This window comes from Triturus cristatus, chromosome 6 (assembly GCF_964204655.1).
Source record: "Triturus cristatus chromosome 6, aTriCri1.1, whole genome shotgun sequence".
In the NCBI taxonomy this organism is placed as follows: domain Eukaryota; kingdom Metazoa; phylum Chordata; class Amphibia; order Caudata; family Salamandridae; genus Triturus; species Triturus cristatus.
The window spans coordinates 398912782-398932426 of record NC_140589.1 but is presented as its reverse complement, the minus strand read 5'-3'; the positions used below and the strand labels follow the sequence as shown (position 1 = coordinate 398932426).

Here is a 19645-nt window from a genome sequence, read left to right as displayed (position 1 = left end):
GTGGCTTCGAGTCATCTAGCCAAGGCATCTCTACAGCCCCATCTCCTTCAGATTAGCATAGTCTTCACCAAGGACTCTCCTATTACTCCGCTGTCTTCTTGTTAGCAGGGGTCAAGACAGTCTCTTCCATCAGACATAGTGGATTATTCCTGATTACTGATCCTGAACCGGACAATGGAAGTTAACAGTGGATATTCAAAGACAAAGCATTGGGCCCCCATAACTCATGAAAGAAGGGGATTAAGCAAGCAAAACCTATTTCTCGCTAGGGAAAGAATTGGGGACCTTATTGGCACCTGCCTGTTGCATTCACATGCCTTGGCTTAAAATTCCTATATATAATTATTATTCATGGCAAAAACATTGTGGTATAGTATAAGGAGAGATGCAGTCTCTCTTTTTAAATATAGATGCCAGTGTGGTGCATGACACAGAACAAGTAGCAACCCTTTGCCATTCTCTAGAAATCATTGCCGAGGATTGCTTGTCAACCTTGAAAACTGTCCTTATGCCAATAACCGCTTCTGTTATATCATTAAGACAAACTGAACTCACCCTGAATATTCACCATCTCAGCGCAACACACAGCATAAGACCATGTATTATTCTTGATGAATTCATGTTTCTGTGTGTGTTTAGCTTGTCTACTTCAGTTCTTTTGTAAATTGAGAGAATTGTAATTGTAGTCTGTTATAAATGGGAGTCTCTAGTTGGCAGAGGTATGTCCAAGTAGGGACCCTTGCTTCGTGTTAGGGTAAGAGGGATACACACTTTAGATAAACCCTGCTCACCCCCTTGGTAGCTTGGCCCGAGCAGAAAGACGTGTCCAAAATGCAATGTGTAAAGCATTTGTACTCCAAACACAGTGAAAACATTACAAATGAACACCACACAAGGTTAGAAAAATAAAGTATGCTTATCTAATTCAAACAAGACCAAAACAACAAAAATCCAACATACACAATTCGAAATATGACCTTAAAAGGTTTCAAGCAATGGGTCCATAGAAAACTATTGATGCGTGATTTTACACCAAAGTACCTGTAGGTGCACCAAAGTTCACAAGGCCAAACCGCTGCAGAGAAGGAAAGCGTTGTAAAGCACAGCGCCGCGTCTTTTCCTGAGTCCCTGGGGAGGCGAGGAACCAGTTCTGCTGCCCACAGGAGAAGTGATGCGTCGAATCCAGAATGTAGGGGGAAGTGAGGCATCGAAATCCAGCACAGTTCTGGTTTGTAGGTTATGCATGAAAAAACTTGGTGCACAGGTACGATATGTGACACACCGGGGGGGATGTGTCGCTTTGCGAGGCTTTGCACCATTCAGCATCCGTGCTGGGGGCTGCGGGTCTTCGTGTCGCCCAGCAGGACTCGGCGAGACTTTGCGATGCCTGGCATCGGATTCCGAGAGGCTGGCAGCTCTCTGGCGGAACTCAGCGAGGCTTCGCATCGTCCAGTGTTGGTTCTGAGCTTTCAGCTGTTTGGTGGGACTCGGCAAGGCTTTACATCGTCCGGCGTCGGTTCTGAGAGGCTTTGTATGGCTTTGCGTTGCTTCGCGCTGGTTCTGGCAGAGATTAGCTGCAGTACCCACCTCTGATGCCCTGTAACTGGAAGGAGGCACCTCAAGCAAAGGTAGGACTCTCAGATGAGAGTCCAGCAGCACCAGCAGAGTTGCAGGAAATCTTTTGTGTCCCTGAGACTTCTTAACAGGAGGCAAGCACACACAAGCCCTTGGAGATACTTCACAAGCAGGATACACAGCAAAGTCCAGTCCGTTGTCCTCTTCTTGGCCGAAACAGCAACTGCAGGCCCACCCAGCAAAGCACACACAGCAAAGAGGCAGTAGTCCTCCTCATAGCTTTACTTGTCTGCTCAGCTCTGAGTCACCCAGGAAAGGCAGGAGACACCTCCGCCCCCAACCCCGTGGCTGTGTACAGTGAATGCACATCCCCAGCCGCTGTAACTCCAAAACCAGACAGTCAATACACAAACCAGCAGAGGCACACAGAATGGTTAAATAAGAAAATGTCTACTTTCTAAAAGTGGCATTTTCAATTAAAAAACCATCTCCCTAAAAAGATTTGTTGTTATATTCTGAGTTCAGAGAGCCTAAACTCCATTTCTCTGACTTGTCCCAATGGAAAGTTATACTTGTAAGATGTTTCAAAGCAACTCCCATGTTAGTCTATGGGTCAGATAGCCTTTCAATAGAGAAAAAAGAAATCACAGAATTTCACTATAAGGACATGTCACAGACACCAGTACATGTCTTACCTTTCACATACACTGCACCCTGCCCATGGCCTACTTAAGGGGTGTCTTACATGTAAGAAAAGGGAAGGTTGGTGCCCGGCAAGATGGTGCACTTGCCAGGCCGCCATGGCAGTTGAAAACTGCTCGCGCAGACACTTCAGTGGCAGGTCTGAGTTACATTTGGAAGGCTACTTGTGTGAGTGGTACAATCAGTGCTGCAAGCCCACTAGTAGCATTTGATTTACATGCCCTGGGCACACTCAGTGCACTTTACTTGGGGCTTGCCAGTAAAATATGCCAATCATGGATAACCAATCATGATAACAATTTACCCAGGGAACTCTTGTACTTTGACTCTGATCAATAGGGATGTATGATGGTACAACGCGTACCATCACAACGCGGTATGTTACATCGCGGTTTTGACAACGCAAGTCGTTACATCGACTTGCGTTGGAGGGTGCTGGATTTAGGAATAGTGTGAATTACTATTCCAAGTCCAGTCTACGTACAGTAGGGAAGGTGTTGGAATAGTAATTCACACTATTCCTTAGTCTAGAGCGCCCTCCAGTGCAAGTCGGTGTAACGACTTTCGTTGTAAAAACCACAATGTAACCATACCGCGTTGTAATGGTTGCGTGGTAAAGGATGTTTCCCGATCAGTAGTGGCAAAGTGCCTAAAGCAGATAACCTACCAAAAACCAACACAGCATCATAAATACAGGAGGTAGAGGCAAAAAAGAAGTTACCAGAAGTGTCTTTATTAGTAAGTAAGGTGGCTTCTTTAGTTGCAACTTTAGGATGGCAATCCTCAAAAATGTACTTGCAAATCAGCTTACTTGATGACATTGCCAAACGTGATTCAGTTTATTAATATGTATGAAATAATGTAATCCTTTTTGACTAGGCTGGGAATTAGAAGGATCAAATAATGTTGGATTAACTATGGTAAAGTGCACAGAGACCCGAGGGCAACAAAAACAAATTCAGAAAAATTGGAAAAAAAGGCAAAACGTTTGGGGATATCCCTACAGAGAGGGCCAGGTCTAACAGTTACCTTACACCTGTTAGTCAAGGCAATATCTTACATTGAAGCCATTGGGGGCGAATAAATCTATTAATAGTAATAGACAGAAAAAATCAACAGCCTACATGAAATTCAGGAGTGGTTCCATTGAAACTATAGCTTGGGTTTTCCTACAACATCGAACCTCTGCTTGTGGACTGTGAAAGAATTGTGGTGGAACAAAAGAACATAAATCATAAGTAAGACAAAAGTGGGTTCAACAGTCTGGCATGTGGTGGTTTTCCAGTGTTTGTTGAAGGTTTATATCAATAATGCATTCAGTACTGCGTAAATTAGAGCAGATCGGGAAGACAGTCATTTACAATCTAAAAACAGATTTGCAAACACGCATTATAAATTATAATTGTATGAAGCAAAGGAGGAAGGGAAAAGGAAAGCATGTAACAAATGGTCCAGTGTATTTGGTTGAAGAATTCAAAGCTATTGTGGGTAGCAAAAAGTGCTCATAAGTGAAGGGGAGCCCACATTAAATGTAGAGCATGACTGGGTAAGGCCCAATGGAGTGTTGTCCATGGCAAACAGCGTTTACAACGCTGCTATTACCACGCAGATAGGTAACAACGTAGTTGTTACAACGACCGCGTTGTTACCACGCGTAGCTTTACATCGCAAGTCGTTTCTACGACTTGCGCTATGGCGTGCAAGACCAAGGAATGTGTTAGATTTTAAATAAATAATTTACGTTGGTTCCCAGTATGCAGTTCTCCCCTTGCACCCCATGTGGACATGGCTTTTCTCCCTGTCGTACGTGCAATTCCCCCATCATAAACTCTCTGATGAGATCATAGAGTGCAGTCCTTAGGGAGGCGGGACCCATTCCAGAGTAACGATCTTGTGACTACATTGACAGCACAAAAGAAACTGTCTGGGACTTTGTAAGGAGTGTTTTGTAACATACGATAGATCTTTATAGTTACAATAATTGAGCTGTGGCTGGTTACACAATAGTCAGAATTATCAAGGGCCACTGGCCCTTATTGTTTACCCATGCATATTTTAAGAGAGAACCAGAGTTTTGGAAGAACAGGTTGTTATGACTAGTTAAAGCAGTGTTGCGAAAGTGTTGGATACAAGGACGGATTGCACATTGGCCTCTATACTTGAAGTGGCGTAAAATCTGACAAGGAAAGTTATAGATGAATTGCCCTTCTTAATTGTAATGGTATTCAAATTATTTATTACCAATTGAGCAGTCTGGATTGAGAAATGGTGCTGCTACAACCAATTTTATAGTCTTGTTTACTCAAGTAGTTCAAGAAGCTTAAGAAAAAGAGGCCATCTGTTTTGCTGTCCTGTCAACTACTCCGCAGCCTCCTCAAGATAATCAAGTATAAATTCTGGGGAAAACTTCAAGATCTGTGGTTAGATCAGGGACTATTAATATTAAAGTGCTCCAAAATGAAATGTGGAATCAAGTTCAAACTAATTGAGATAGCATTATTGACTGTGTCCCTGCTCCAACCCCATTCACCTTAAATATGGCAGCTCTACCTTCTTTTTATAGTGCATTAAGATGTGCAAAAGGAAACACAACTCTCTGGATGCCCAAAAAGTCTAAGTTGCGTTTAATGCAAATTAGTCAGCAAGCAATCCAAAATATTGCAAGGCATTTTCCTTTTGAACGCACCCGAGCTTCACCCGAAATCATCTGTAGCATTTAATGCGAAAGAATACATACAAACGGAAGTCATTTTTATACATTTTCAAGATTGTTTTCTAAAATCATTGCTAGCTGAGCCAATTTTAGAACATGTTACACTACCATAATACAATTAAAATGAAGGTAAAGGTGTAAATGTGCTAGATGATAGTGTTCTTCAAGCTGGAATAAAAAGACATGGCAATCAGGGGCGGCCCCTCCATGTGGGCGGTGGAGCGCACCCCAATGCTTTCTCGCAGTGCGAGATGCAGGAATATAAAATGGTATTATAAATAACATTTTATGTTTCTGCTTCTTCCACTGATTGGTTTGGCGGAGGGGATGGAGGCTTCCAGGAGAGGTGCCGACACAACGCGGGACCCGGCCTTTCTTTTTTTAATTTTTATTTAAATTAAACCTCCACCCTCCCCGCACGAACCCCCCCAACCCCAATCCCCCATGCCGCCCCAACCCTCCTCCTCCTGCGAGTCATGCCGGCCGCGACTGATTGCAATTGATTACTAAAATACAACAGGACACGTTAGGGCACATATGAGCATCAGCATTTTCAATAAAAAAAAAACGAAGACAATCAATTTTTGGGAAAAAATAAATGTTAGACTTGGCATCTTTTGGCGTGTTTCCCCAGAATTTTTGCTTTCTGACCTCCCGGTTCTTAATCTGTTTGTGCTGGCTGAGTTTTTCTGCGCACTTTCCTCACTGCTGATCATGGTAAAGTGCAAGTGCTCCTGTGTTATAATATGTTATGGATTGGTGTTTCCATGATTGGCCTCTCTGATTTATGTGTCAGTCCCTAGTAAAGTGCACTGCGTGTGCCAGGGCCTGTAGATCAAATGCTGTTGGTGGACTGCAGCACTGGATTGTGCCAAACGGCCCTTAAATGTGACTCTAGCCTGCCATTGCAGAGCCTGTGCGTAGTCTGGTACTGCCATATCGACTTGGCAAGTGCATCCACTTGCCAGGCCCTAACCTTCCCTTTTCTTACATGTCAGCCACCCCTAAGGTAGGCCCGAGGTACCCCTGTGGGCAGGGTGCAGTATATGTGAAAGGTAGGACATGCCCTGGTGTGTGTGGCAGGTCCTGATAGTGAATTACTGCCAATTTCGTTTTTCACTATAGTAAGGCTACCTGTTCCCCTTAGGAAATAATGGGAAGTTTGTTTATAACATCTTATAAACATAACTGGCCTTGGGAACTAGGTGGGAAAATAAAGTTTAGTATACCTGGCATCTTTTAGTGAAGGTGATTTTTACATTCTGTGTTTGAAAATGCCACTTTTAGAAAGTAGGGATTTTCTTGCTCAGTCATCCCGTGTGCCTCTGCTGAAATGTGGATTGTCTGTCTGGGTTTTGGATGACCGAAGGCTAGGGAGCAGGAGTGGCTCCAAATAGTCTAGGTGGGTCAGGAAAGGGCTGAATAGACCTGGGCTGCAATTGGGGAAGGGGGAGGAGATTTCCTTGCACCTCAAAGGGCCTGGTCTGCATCTGACAATGCCGTCTCCACCCCCTGCCAGGAAGGCACACCAGAGAAGCCAGAACTGGTTCTGGCTGGGCACAGATACTCTCTGCCTAAGAGATCAAAGGATTTTGGGATATAAATATTGGGGCCCGACCCCTGAACTTTAGAACTCTTTTGGACAAGAAGACTGCCAAGAAGAAGAGCTGGAGAAGCTGTGAGGAGGATTTACCACATTGCTGTGTACTTTGCTTTGTTGGTCTGCAGTGGTTGCTTCTGTCTTGGGCAGTGAAAGGACAGGTCTGAACTTTCTGCAATCTACTTTTGTGAGTTTCTCCAAGGGCTTGAGGTAGAGCTTGCCCCCTGTTCAAGAAGTCTCAGGAACAGCAAAGACTTCAAGCTCTTCAGCCCTCAGCAAGGGGAACTGTGCGTTTTGTGCAGCAACAGAAGAAAATGCAACCCGACGACGTCTACCATGCAACTGCCAACTCTGTGTTCTGAAGGCACCTCAGAGGGCACCGCCGCAATGCCGCACCGGGACCCTGGTCTCACCGACGACACCTGCTGACGCCGCTACCGAGCCGCTGCTCGCACCGCGACCTGTGGGCTCCGCACTCCGCCTTGCTTCACAACGACGCCTTGGTATCCCCGACGTCAACGCTCCATGCCGAAATCTACGCTGCTGCTTGCACCGTGGTTCGAGGGCACTGTTCGTAAAGTCCCACCATGCACCGCCCTCATACCGCACCGCAGCCTTTGCCCACTGATGCCGGCGCCATCGACTCCAGTTCATCAGCCGATGACAGCGCTTCAGCAACGACGACGACGCTGCTTGCACCGCAACCTGCCAGCACCGCGACGAGTTCTGCTTTCACTATGCACCGTGACCCTGGTCTCACCAACGACGCCATCTGACACCGCCGCTGCTTGCACCACGACCTGAGGGCACCGCTGCACTTCGCACTGTAGCACCCGACGCCTGCTGACGCCAGCGCACCTGACTTCAAGAGAGAGGACATAGATCTGCAACGCGTGTGACTTCGAGGGCCCCGACGACTCCTACACCGACCTCCTGAACCGACGACTGCGGACGCCGTGCTTTCGGAAGCTTAGAGACGTTGCCGACGCCCTGCATTTCTAAAAGGTACTGTTTGCGTGTCTTCCCGACACCATAGCTGGCCCGCGACGCCGCTGTCAGCCAGAACTGTTTGGATTTATTTGCTCACGACGCCATGATAGCCCCGGACGGAGCTATCGACATCAAGGAACTGTTTTTGAAGTGTATTTTTGATAATTGAAGATTAAGTTCTATGATGTGGATTTTTATCGTTTTTGTTTTTGTCTTAAGTATATAAAAATATTGGATATTTTTCTAAACTGGTGTGGTGTCCTTTTGTAGTGCTTACACCGTATTACTGTTGGTTTTGTGCAAATGGTTTACACACTGCCTCTAAGAAAAGCCTGACTGCTTGTGCCAAGCTACCAAGGTGTTGAGCAGGGGTTATTTTAGAAGTGTAACTCCCTTATCCTGACTAAAGTGGTGGTTTCTGCCCGACTTTGACACATGCCCTTGCCAACCAAAAATCCCATTTCTAACAATAAATGTAACTTTAAATGGTGGTTAGTAATATATGAAGATTGAACTAATTTCAAGTTATTGTTATTTAGGACTCATGATTCGAAGAGTTTATAAAACTCAACTTGATAAACTTAAAGAAGAGCGGCTTTGATAGCCAGCGGCTTAAAGCACATTAATAGAAAATATGCTGTTCCAGCAACAGTTATTACAGGTATAATGGTAAGAGCTGCAGTACATTTTATGCCTGTGCTGTTTACAAGCATCAACTAAAAAAAAAACTAAAACATTCTTTAGAAATGAATGCCTTTCATTATCTGCTGAATTTAAGCCGCAGTTCTCCTCAAGGATTAATTTGGCTAGAATTTGGTTTAACAACTTTGAGACGATTGGTCAACCGTATATGTTTATACTGTTACGTGAGAGCAAAATTAGCTCAACAGATTTCACTGATTGACTGCGTCTAGGAAGCTGAGAAGATGAAAGCTGCTAGAAAAAGTGAGTTGATTTGATTTTAATTTTTTAGACGTGTTTTACCATCAAGATATGTGAGATGGTACTCCATTAAGTGAAGTTGAGTCCTTTTCGAACCATATTCCTATTGCCAGGACTGGCCAAATATGGGCCTCACCCCAGTAATGGGTGAAGGTATTTTTTCCACATATATCATGCATATGTGTGCATAAGACACATCTGCTGTCGAAATGCAGACACAGGCTTAGATATATTTGGGAAAAATACTCACCACTGCCACAAGATCCCAGCCTCCAGACCGCCGGCCGCGTGGTCAACTCGTAATAAGGCGGTCTTTGGGACGCCAGCGCCATATGCTGCTGGATGGGGTGGACATGGTCCTATGGCGGTCGGACTGCCAAACTCTTAACAATGCCCGAAGTGTTCAAAATTATTTTGTAGTTCCTCTTGCTTTTACACATTAGAAATGGTTATATAAAATATAGGTAAGGCAGTGCCTGCTGTGAAAATCAATGGTACTTTTCAATGGTTGTAGTACCATTTTTTAAAATTATTATTTTTTTATTATTGATTTTCCCTAACAAGCATGCTGACGGTTACATAGAACAGATACCGTACAAGACGGATCAAACACTGGACCCTCCCAAGGGGGGCTTTGTACAGAGGGACGAAAGGTTGCAGCAAATGCAGAAGGCGGAGGTCACCAACAGTGGGACTGCATCTCAATGTTATTACCAGATGGCCCTCCTGCAGTCATTGTTGGGGCCTGTTTGTTTTGGAGGACTACTAGAACAGTCTTGCTGATTGCCCCTGGTCGTAGGAACATTGTGCACAGGATGTGTGTGGAATTTAATAAAATATCTACTTGTCCATGGGGCAGGTTGCTTCATAAATCTACTTGACCTGTAACAAAATCTACTTGTCCCTTTCGTGCCATGTAATGCAGCGACAAATTATGGCAGCAATCTCATTATATAATAGCTCTGAAATAGCCTCTCTGTATATGCAAAGGCTCCTTCCATAGTAGGGTTTGAATACTAGCAATTCCCTTATGTTGCCACGTTTCTGCAGATCTACATACTGCGGCTGAAGGTAATAGTAAGCAACGGTTCCAGGTTTGGAATGTCATTTTTTGCTAACCTACTAAATTGCATGTTCTAAGGGGTTTCACCAACTCTTCTCTAATCTTTTCCCGTACTGAGAAAGGTTGGCTATTTACTCCTGACAATGGCAGACATATAACTTCTTCCAGGGTTGGGAAAAAGTGGTCGGAGGGAAAGTAAACTTGCAAACACTCAGATTTTGGCTTGAGCAAATCCCTATATCTGCATATTTGTTCAGGCTACAATGCAGTTCATAAATATTTCTAGGAGTACTATTTCTTGGCCTACTTCTGTAACGTCTTTTGGATTCACTAAAGGCATATATTGGCAGTTAATCCAAGGACATGGGTGCACTTTATTTAATAATTAGACCACTAATTAGGTCTGGTGTTAGCCATGACCTTTTGTGTTTATAAAAATGTTGCCTCTCTCTGTCTGACTGTCTGACTGTCTATCGGCTACCTTCACAGTGAGTGACAACATTCTGTTCTTTCACAAGGAGCATATCGACACACAGTTGTTTTGTTCAGTGCCAGGAAAAACTGCAATATGTTCTTTTTGAGACCACATTTTTTTTTGCTTTTGCCAATGTTTGTGACAATGGTGAGGGCCTGGCAGCTTTCACACCAATAAGGTTTTACAAAAACCATGGCAAACAAGTCACGCATAGCCAAACCTAATAGTCTGAGCAACAATTTCAGACCTGGCTTTACCATTGCTTGTTTATTTGTATGTTTCCCATAATCTTATTAAAACTGGTTAGACTGATTTTCCATTATGAATATTTTTGGGAAATACTAGTGTAAATCAACACATTTTACTAAATGATGCTGCAAAGAAAAGGTACCTACATTTTTTCAGTAGTTAAGCTAAATGTTTTTTTAATTTTTTTGTGAAAGCAAAGAATCATCAATCTTACTTTCAAGCTTCTGCAAATATTTGCATCTAATCAGGAAGCATTCTGGGAGCAGTATACAAAACCCCATATTACTAAACATTGAAAACGTGTGTACACATTTTTATACTCTAAACACTGTCAGTATTGCAGTCTGAGCTTACAACATTTGCTTAGAGCGCTCACCCTAATAATAAAGTCTTTGCATTATTGAACAATAAATACAAGTTTGAACAGCATTAACACATGGACATATAATACCTTGACTGCAGGCAATGCCTTTCCCTCATCCATAATTTAGTACTGTATACTGGCAGCCAAAGGCTTTGTACTGTAGGGGGTTGGGCCTACTTGTCCCAAGGACAAAATTCATTTGAGAACGTGTTGCCCTTGACCCCAAACAATAGGAATTCCACATCCCTGGTTCAGTCTTGCTCCTGAATAGCATGCCATGCACCCACTTGTCTTATAAACCACCTCTTTGGCCAGCATGAACCAGTCCGTATTTTGAGCTCACTGTGACACTTGGGGTATTTCCTCACTCTCAAATAGTCTGGTCACTCTTTTGGCCACTATGAGAGCAGTATTACAAAACAGCAGATTGTGTCTCAGTGAAGTCTGAGCTATCCAGATTCCCAGGAATACAATCTGTGTACAATCTCCCATTTCATATTAATAGCTCTCGCTGTGATCCAGATGATCCAGAGTACCCCTGCCCAAAAGTGTGCTATTCTTGGGAATTCTCACAATGTGTGTAGCTACGTACCCTTGTGGTTGTACCCCCTGCTGCATTGTTCTGTATGTATCCTACCTATTCTGAAGAGTTGAGTGCGGTGTAGTAGACCCTGTGGAGTATTGTCAACTGTATCAGATAAAAGGCAGTCCATTTTGCGACCGCCCTTGGGCCTTGCCCTAGTCAGTATCATCTAGGATGCCCAAGTCCTGCTCCCACCTATGTCTAAGGCTGTCGAGTTGTGTCTTACAGTTACTAAGCAGTGTCCTATAGATTTGGGATATTGCAGCTGATATAGAGGAGTTTTCAGCACGCTATAGTCTAACAGTGACTCATCTGGTAGATCCTGCAGTAGTGACACGTTATTTGGTTAGGGCATGACGGAGTTGCAAATACTTATATCGCACGGAGTCTGCTAGTTAGCATTGGAATTGGAGGTTGTCAAATGGTATAAGCCCCCCAGGGCCCTAAATGTCGCCCACCTTGGATATGCCGAGTAGGTCCCAGACCCGGAACCCCCCAAGTGTTCATAGGTTAGCTAATAAGCCTGAATCCCATGGTGGCATTTCCCGATAGATATTGTTCTCCCATCGTTTTGCTCAGCTTTCCCTTTTCCAGGTTTAATGACAATCGCTTTCGGGATATGAGCAATTTGTTGGTTGCCAGTTGTACAGTTCTCCCCTTGCACCCCATGTGGACATTGGGCTTCTCTCTGCCGTCACGGCTGGGCTTTGTTGTCCAGCAAACCTCACGTCATTCACTACCTGAAGCCCAGTAGTGTAATTTTAAGCCTGGCAGTGCAATCCCCCCCCCCATGATAAATCGTCTCATGAGATCAGAGAGTGCAATCCTTCGGGGGAGGCGGGCCCCATTCCAGAGTAACATACGATACTTAAACACTTTGAGGTCCTCAGTAATGAAGATTACCAGATATTTGAATCCCTCCCAGATTGACTGCAAGGGACATGTCCAATCTGTCAGGGGTTCCCACGCAGTGTGAGGTTTTTGCCCATTAATGTTAACCCTTGAATTTCTTGCAAAAATCTGCAGTATATCCAAGACTCTGGGAATAGACTGGATTGGGTCAGCCAGCTAGAGGAGAACATTGGCTGCATATAGGGAGATGACATCCTCCGGGCCAGAGTTCAATCTAACACACCAAAGGAGGACATCCCTTCTAATCCACTCCACTACGGGCTCCATTGTGATTGCAAATAAGATGGGAGAGAGTGGGCACCCTGTCTCGTGTCGCGACTCAGCCCAAAATATTGGGACAATGTTCTATTTACCAATACTCGAGCTAGAGGGTGGGTACATGGTAGTTGAATCCACCACCAAAATTCCGGGCAAACACCCATTCTCTACAATACTGCCATTAAGTACAGCCATTCAAGAGAATCAAATGCCTTTTCGGCATGAAGAAATAAGATCACCAAGGGCTCTTGTATCAACTGTTTTTTGGTCATGACCCTATATAAGCATGAAAAAATATGGCAAGTGGATCTGTGTGGCATAAAGCCAGATTGACCCGATCAGTTTTATGATAACCTGTATTAGTTGATTGGCCAATACTGTATCAAAGATTTTGGGTCCTATGTTCATTAGTGAGATGGGTCTATATGAGACACAGTCCTCCATAGGTTTCCCAGTTTTATGAATAAGGATGATGTTGACTGTCTGGATGTCGTGCAGAAATCTACCATCCCGGCAGGCATCGGCATACATTTGGCGGAGAAGCCCACTGAGTATGCATCTCAGAAAGAATTTTGGCGAAAATCCATTATGACCTCAGGTCTTTCCTGATTTAAATTGCCATATGGCATTTTCAAGTTGCCCGCTTTAAACTTGCGGTCCATTTCCTCCCTGCCCTCCTTTGTCTAGACTAGGGGTAGGCATGCCTCTAACAAAATCCCAGTCCTCCACCTCTATAAATCACATCTTTGAATAATATCAATACTCCAGATGTGATGCAAAGGCTTGTTCGATATTGGGCACTTACTCTGCTACCTCCACGGTCAGGGGGGTAATTCTGTGAACTCATCTCTGACCATCCTCTCTGCTGGACAACCAGGTAGGCAGTTTGTTCTCCTTGTTGCCTACCTCATACAATTTGTGTTCCTTCACACGATAGGGTGCCCTGGTTTTGTCATTTAGTATCTGTTTATAGCGTTCCCTAGCTAGTTGTATGTGGTGTGCAAGGCCACTTTTGATTACTGTATATATTCACTTTCCCATTGACTCAGTTGCATTTCTAACTCCAATACAATGTGGAGTTTACCCTGTCTTTTGCCAGCAATTCTGGATAAAGTTGCCCCCAGTAACCACTTTATAAGCCTTCCAGATAGTAACGCCTGATGCCACTGATCCTACAATCTGAGCTAAGGAGGACTCTGTCGCCTCACTCGGGTATTGTCTGGTGTCCCAGTTCTTGATATCCCATGGATCCAAACTCCAGTCTCCCCATGTAGTGTTGTGGTGGTGTGTTCTCGGCTTCTCTAGTGCACAGTGGGGAAATTCCTTTCAATAGGAATTGTGTATTGCAATACCTGCCCTTCAGGCTCACAGGAACTAAGAAGTAGTTGATTCGCAACATCACCTGCATTCCGAAATGTAGGAGTACTGTCTCTCCATGGGGTGTGTCCCTCTCCATAAGTCCCACATCCCTAGTGCAATCACAAAATCCTGCTGTCTATTATCCACTCTTCCCAGCTGGTTAGTTCTCGTGACTCTATCCATGTCCAGATGCATGGTCAGGGTCAGGTCTCCCCCGATGATTAACAGTGCATCTGATGCCTGTGAGATCCACTGCCCCATTCTCTCTAGGGCAGTGATTCTTAAATATTTGACTTAGTAGGTGAACCCCCACTTAATCATTACTGGAACCCAGCCTTCCCCATTCCACAATGAATCATTATTAGAATCCAAGGACCCCCTCTGACTCATTACGGGACCCTGCCACGAGCTTTTTCGATTATTTGAAATGCAAAACAATATGCAAAAAAATATAGAAACAAGCATTAATCAAACAAGTACATAAGTGGTGGCATTTTTTATTAAATTGTCAAAAATCAGAATTTAAATTTTAATCATTTCTAAATTCAGATTATGCCACACATCACAAATCAATCTAAGGATACTAACTTAATTTTTAGCCCTCAATTTCAAATTCCTTCCTGTTAGAAATGGGATTTCTGGTTGGCTAGGGCATGGGCCAAAGCCAGGCAGAAACCACCACTCTAGTCAGGGCACTCGAGTTACACGCTGAAGATAGCCCCTGCTTACCCCCTTGGTGGCTTGGCACGAGCAGTCAGGCTTATCCCAGAGACAATGTGTAAAGCGTTTGCGCAGCACACACACACACGCACATGCAACACCGTGACACGCAACACACAACACACACATGCACCACACAACAAACACACGCAACACACAACACACACACGCAACACACACACACACACCCACCAGCAACACACTAGGCACACCACAAAAGAGACTCCACACAAGGTTATATAAAAATAGCCTTTGTATTATCCAAAGCACATTAGAATCATAATCACACATATACACTGTGTCAACTGGCACTAGGCAATATTCACATGGGTTTATATACAGGGCAGGGCCAATCGGGCCACTGTCAGAACCATCAGAACAGGTAAGTAAATATAAAACATAACCAGTAACTACTGGTACCATAATGACCTCAGCATTATCTCATTAGCATGAGACACCATCCTAAAATATCATTGCATGACATTAGGCATAAACACATTAGGCCCAAACCTCACTAGCATAAACACATTACGCATTAGGCCTCACCAGCATAAACACATTATGCAGTAACCTCATAAGCATAAACACATCACGCATTAGGTATCACCAGCATAAACAGATTATGCAATCACCTCATAAGCATAAACACATTAGGCAGTAGGCATCACCTTGAGGCAATAACAGTAGGCATGACTCACATCTGTCATAGGCATCACATAAGGTATGCACCGTGCACCACAATAACATTTCAAAAGTGTACACAGTAGCTTGGGGCCTTGCGCCCTTTCACCATCACATAAATGACCCCAGGCCAACTGGCCTTTCGCTGGGACTCAAATGCCCTATATCCAAAATGTCAGGGCGCTAAATTGTAGGGCCTTTTGCTGGCCCTCTGGCTGTCTTGGCAGTAAAATCACTGTGCACCAAGCTGGGTGAATCTCACCCTTTTCTGGAGTTAAAAATAAACATGCCCCCTTGTTGCAGCTGCCCACCCTTTCGCGGTGCAGCTGTGTGCAAAATTAGCAATGGCACTAACGATGCCTGACGAGCCCCGATCACTGGGTGCCCCAGAGAAATGTCCCCTTTGCTGTAGCTGCCTGCGCTCTCATGGTGCCGCTAGTTTCCGCCAAAATCGGCACCCACTGTGCCTCCTGAGCCCCACGGCGACTCTAAGAGTAATTGACCCCCAAGTCCCACTCCGGGACCTCTAGAAATGAAATGCGCCCATGTTGGAGCGGCCCGCTCTCCTGCGGGACCGCTCAGGCACCGACAATGTGCCTCGGGGCCCCTCTCACCTGTGCTCTTCTTGTGCCTCCTCTGGCAGGGGGAAGGCACCGACAATACACAAAGTAAAGCCCTACTCACAGGAGCTTCTCCTCTGGACTCCACTGGGCTGGGGAAGGGCACCGGCAGTGTGCCTTGATTGGCCCCGCTCCCGGGGCCTCTCCTCCCTACTCCCGGTCTCCTCTCCCCAGCGGCCTCACTGCGGTGTTACACAAAGGAGGGGTAGGCTCCCGCCTCGACCCAGGCTCGTCTGTATTTGGCACACGCGGGGCTCTCACTGACACGGGAGCCCGCTCACCACGGCAACACACGGCAGGCCTCGCCCACAGTCAGGCAGCTTGCCTGGCTTCCGGGCCACGTGGTGACTCTCTCCTTGGCGGTAAAATGCGGGGTGGGCACCTGCTTTAAAAACGAGCATAAATGCGGGGAGGGCGCCCGCTTCTTAAAAAAATGCATAAAAGCAGGATGGGCACCCGCTAAAAAGCATAAATGCGTGGTGGGCACCTGCCGGATAAGCTCAAATGTGGGGTAGGCTCCCCCTACTCAGGGCACAAATGTGGGGTGGGCTCCTGCTCAATCAGCAGCGTAGGGGTGAATTCCACACACCAGGATTCCCTCGCAGCCTCGTGCTCCAGACATCAGCTCTTCTCTTCTGCTGGCCAATAAAGTTAGAGCACTCACGAGGTGCTGGTGCCCTTCACAGCCCGAGGACACAGCTGGACCCAGGGAGGCCAGCACACAGGGCCCTCCAGCAGGGAGGCAAGCCCTCGTGTCGGCTCCTCCTGGGCCCCAGCAGCACAGGAACAGCACCCCACATGGGGTCACAGCCCCTCTACTTATACTCCATTTTCCTTTGTCTGTGCTGCAACAGGACTTGGGGAGCTCTGTTTACAGTGCTCACACCCTTCTTTGGGAGATGGAAGCTCTGCCATCAGACACACCACAGGGGGGCGGAGCCAGCATTGACCTAGGCAGGCACAATCCTATTCAGGGCCAGGCGACTACTCCTCTCACTACTCCAAATGCAGATGCCCTATTCAGCCTAGCGCTGACTCACCCTGCCCCTCCTGGAGCCACACACACCTCACCAGTTCCTGTCACTCCAAAGCCAGACATGCAATCCACATCATGGATACCACACACAAATGCCCACTTCTAAAAGTGGCATTTCTAAAATAGTTATAATAAATCTGTGCACACCATTGCGTAGCATTTATTATTACTATTCCAACCATACTAAACTTGACCACACTGCTCCTCTTATATCAGGAATCACCACTGAAACACTTATCAGGGAATCCCTAATACATTCCTATGGGAGGGCAGCCTCACAGTATTGAGAAACGAAAATGGTTGTTTGTTACTACCAGGACATGTCACACACTTAAGGTACATGTCCTACCTTTTACCTACAATCACCCTGCCCATAGGGCTAGCTACGGCCTACCTTAGGGTTGACTGACATGCAGTAAGAGGGGGTCACAGACATGGCACCCACTTTAGGGGTCACGTCACAGCGGCAGTAACACTGCGCACACAGGCCCTGCAACGGTAGAGGCCTGAGGTAGGTTTGAAAGGCTACTTTGGTGGGTGGCTCAATCAGTGCTGCAAGCCCACCAGTATCATTTAATGTACCAGCCCTGGGTATACGAGATACAACTTTACATGGGACTGACAGGTAAAAAATAAATATGACAAACAGGTGTAGACCAATCTTACCATGTTTATCACAGAGAGCACAGGCACTTTACACTGGACAGCAGTGCTCAAGTGCCCAGAGTCCTAAAACCACCAACACCATGTCAGAAAAAAGGCTAGGAGAAAGGCAAAAAGTTTAGGGATGACACTGCAAAAAGGGCCAAGTTAAACACTTCCCATTTACAGAGCGTTTTACAATTTTCAACTTTAAATTTTGCTTCTTCATTTATGTACTAAGCAGTTGCGGACCCCCTGAGAAGACTTTGCGGACTCCCAGTGGTCCCCGTACAATAGGTTAAGAATTACTGCTCTTATGCTCTCGTCTGAAGCCTGCGGGAGGGATGTACCATGTCACTGCCAGAATCTTAACTCCGTTCCTGTCACCCAGTATGACTACAAGTAGTCCCCTGGGTCGGTCCAGCTCAGCGCCACCCCCAGCACAACTGCCCTATACACTATTATTCCCCCCACACTGGAGCCTGATGTAAATCTCGAATACACCAGTACTTTGTACCTGCCTGTCCCCAGGAAGTCACATTTATTACCCACTAGGAGAGTTTCTTTTAGGAAGATCCGGTCTGGATCATGTCTGTATAGAAATGTCTGTACGAATGGTTATATTACTTTGAATGTCTGAATAATGGTTATAAATGGAACAGGTTTTCATTTTAATCATAATGTTTCTGTGAAGCAGTTGGCTAACAAAAAATAGTTTCTGGATAAAAAGACAGATGAAAGACGGCTGAACGTTTTTAAATATTTCCTGTCCATGAATGTAGTGTAATCACAGTATAGTTTAAATTATATTTTTATATGTGCAAATCAGTTATACCCACTATGGAGAAAAACTTAACTGAATACCAAGTAATGGCTTAGAAATTGTTTATGTGAAAAAAATGGTGCAACTTCTAAACTGAGCTGTGGTGCAGCAGTGTGACTTGTAATGTAATGTAAAGGTAACTTCTGAAGCGCAACTGTTACTCCGTAGAGTGTCTTGGCGCTCTCCACTAATAATGTTTTAAACCGAGAAACAAGAGACAAAGACACAGAATTCATTGTTTAAGCCATATTTTCAGCTTCTCCCGAAATAGACCGCCAGTTTGCATGCCGGCGCTTACAAAGTGCAAAAACGTCCTCAGCATACGTAGTATGCCAAAACACATTCCTACTATTGTGTTTATTTGAGAAAGGAATAAAAGCTCAGCGTCAACCTTAATGCCTAGAATTTTAATAGCATTTGTGTGAGTACATAGGGAAGAAGTATCCTTGGGCCAGAAGGTCTGCCAAGGCGCTTCCGATCTTAGACCGAAAAAGAGGAGCTCGGTTTACCAGCATTGCATTTCAACTGGTATAGGGAAAGCCATTCAAATACTGCGGCCAAACATTTTCAGATTGCCCCGCGAGAGGTTGTTGTCTGCATAAGAGACAACTTTAGCACCCAGCGTCTCTGCAAGGCAACCCAGGGGGGCAAGATATATATTAAAAAGGGCGGGGCTCAAAGCTGAGCCCTGCAGCACTCCCACCTTAAAGCCCCGTTGTGCAGAGCAAAAAGGGGGACACCACGCCTCTTGACCCCTATCATCAAGAAAAGAGGCCAGGAGATAGGACAGAAGAATTGAGTTGGGGATTGTGTTGAACGCAGCCGACAAATCCAGCATGATCAGTACAGCTTTACCACCCGCATCAATAGTGCACCTGATAGTCGACTACCTCCACAAGTGCTGTTTCTGTGCTACAGCTGGGGCGAAAGCCAGATTGACTGGGGTGAAGTAAGTCATTGTTTTCCAAGTACCATGACAGCTGTTGTCTGTAATTAGACCGATCCATAGTTGCAGCTAATGTTTTTATTTTATTTGGCACAGGCAGAATTTTGGCCTGTTTCAATTTCTTAGACGAAAGAGAGGTATTTAGAAGATGATTAAAAAGAGTATTAATGGCCTCTGCTCACATGACCATAAGATTAATGGGCAAGGGTCAGAGGGAGAGCCAGATTTAAGACTCCTGATGGCACGAGATGAGTCTTCCAGGTAGATAGGATCAAAACTATCCAAGGAAGAAGTTAAGTTGGAAGTTTGCTTAGCATTCTGGTTGATCTGCAGACTCTCTGTTGTGGGAGAGGTAGACTAGTTTGGATATTAGAGATTTTATCCTGGAAGTA

At 45.2% G+C, this 19645-nt stretch overlaps 1 protein-coding gene across 2 annotated transcripts in view; it reads left to right on the top strand.

Annotated features, from left to right (window-relative positions):
• The window catches only part of ERICH1 (glutamate rich 1), a 91486-nt gene that overhangs the window by 56804 nt on the left and 15037 nt on the right, over positions 1–19645 (top strand). The gene's annotated exons all lie outside the window — the stretch shown is intronic.